This window comes from Schistocerca nitens, chromosome 1 (assembly GCF_023898315.1).
Source record: "Schistocerca nitens isolate TAMUIC-IGC-003100 chromosome 1, iqSchNite1.1, whole genome shotgun sequence".
NCBI classification, from domain to species: Eukaryota; Metazoa; Arthropoda; class Insecta; order Orthoptera; family Acrididae; genus Schistocerca; species Schistocerca nitens.
In genome coordinates this window covers 117630198-117632711 of record NC_064614.1, presented here as the reverse complement: position 1 = coordinate 117632711, position 2514 = coordinate 117630198, and positions in this window count along the sequence as shown.

The window sequence follows — 2514 nt, the reverse complement described above, 5'->3', positions numbered from 1 at the left end:
GGAAAAAATCGACCTGTTCAAACCGATACCGGTATTTTACTTCTGAATAACCCATATTTTTTTGGTATTTATTGCTCTCGGTTATAACAGGTGTTTTTTTACTTTTGTTTATAACCGAGTAAAAAACCGAAAAATCAATTAGCCTTCTCAGCAGAACTAAATAATTTCGTTTCAAAATAATTTTTTTTTAAAAACGGATTTTTATTCGTAAAATTGCATTGGTTTGAAATGTTGCGTTTTTATAGAAAATGGGAGAAGCGATCAGCGCTGTTGCAATAACAATGCCGACAGAAAAGAGCAACAAGCATATGGCATGAGAACTGGTATACCACTGCTGAGATAGTAATGTCGCTGTTGGCGTGTGTCGTGCCGTACAGTATGCATGTACGTACAGTGTGGAAGACGTGCCCCGACTTGATACACGAGGTGAGACAATAAAGTAAAGAGACTGAGGTGAAAAAAAAAAGTTGCTCACCGTTTTAGTCAAGTTTAGTGTTGTTTCCTTCAAAGTAGTTCCCTTCTGATTGCACACACTTTTTCCAGCGCTTCTGCCATTGATGGTAACATTTCTGGAACTCATCTTCTGTAATATCCTCTAAGACCCTCGTCACAGCTTTTTGGACATCTTTTGTTGTTTGAAAATGGTGTCCCTTGAACGCCGTTTTGACTCTTGCAAACAGAAAAAAGTCGCATGGAGCGATATCTGGTGAATAAGGTGACTGTGGTACTACTGAAATTTGTTTTGAGGTTAAAAATTGCTGTACTGACAGAGCAGTATGGGATGGCACATTATCGTGATGAGGAATCCAATTATCATCAATTTTGGCACGGACACGAAAACTCTTACACGAAGTCTTTCTAAAATTTCTTTGTAGTAATATTGGTCAACTGTTTGTCCAGGAGGCCCCCACTCTTTATGAACAATTCACTTGGAATCCGTGAGGTTGATGGTCGTCCACTGCGGTCTTCATCTTCAACATTCGTTCTACCTACACTAAACACTTTATGCCAACGAAAAACTTGAGATATTGACATAATCTCCTCTCCAAAAGCCTTCTGAAGGTCACCGCAAGTTTTTGTCGCGTTTTCACCCAATTTAACGCAGAAAGAAATGGCATACCGTTGCGCATTAATATGCAGTTCCATTTCCGTGACGAGACGCGGAAACACGTATTAACTTATTACAGCAACTGAGCAGTTGTATCGATGTGCCACTTGGACTATAAGCAGCTTATAGACCAAGGTCAAAGATATTGTGCCTACACAATCCTGCAGGGTTGCCACATCTCGCAAAGAAAATCAGTCTCATTACTTTATTGTCGCACCTCGTACATGGTAATTCTCACTGTAGTAGTTGGACATCTGTTGTATTGAAGAGATGCACTAGTCCTAGCCTAGAAATATTTTTGCGAAGTGACGTAGCAATGAAGTACAATGCTTCATTTGCTTTAAAAGAGTGAAGACTTGTCTATCATTTCTGCGAAACAGTAAAAGGGGGAGGTAATTATGGTAACAGTAATAAGCGAAAAACTTAACAATTCAGTCATACCATATGATAAAACAAAAGCAAGTAGCTGATCTGATGCCTGTACCTACATAATATGGTTTTATCTGGTTATAGCCCTTGAAAACGGACAAATTAACACGGAAAATAGAGAACTTCAATAATAGTTTTCACACTTTAGCATTGAGTATTCATAATGGTCAAATAGTGGTACGACCCCCTATTACAGTACGATTTTTGAGGAGAGTTCAAAAATTGGAATCAATAGGTGTATATTGGCGATTTTTTTAAACAATTGAACCACTTATAACGTTTCAAGAAAAGAAACGAGCGGTGGTTGGAATACATTTTCTTGTATTCGCCTATTTGATTTAATATTTTGATTTTATGAAGCTCGAAACTGAGTCAAAATTTTTCGATCTTTGTTCGATTTGTACCTTTCTCACTGGAAATAATAGGACCAAAAATCCGAAAACCACTTATTTCAGAAACCTGTTATTTTGAGCAGTTTTAGCAGACAGGTAAAATTGCCATGGAAAAAAGCCAGATATAACCGAAAACCAGTTGTTTCAACGACAGTCGCCGTCCCTAGCGCACTGCCAGATCTTGACTTGGCTGCACCTGCTGCCAGTAAGGAACCCGATACGCTTCGTAAGTCCACAGGTAGAGCCACCAAATCATATCAAACTCAGGAAAAAAGTGACGAAGACTGTTTTTCTCTAACATAGACGTAAAAGACGGTAAGCAATAGCGTTTCCTCTTACACACCCGCTTAGCTGTGGAATGAAGATCTGTGTATCGTAGAGCTTAGGGATATACATCAGTAATGACGTCACAGTTCGATGTTATATCTTGTAAGCTATGAAGGTGTCCAAGATGTGAGAGATTGTTGCTGTCACAGTTTTTCAATCACTTGCGTGACAAGTGTAGATTTCAGTTTTTCAGATCAACCCTTTTTCAGATTATAAGTTTCTCAGAATTGCAGTTTTTGGGAAGTAATATTAAGACAG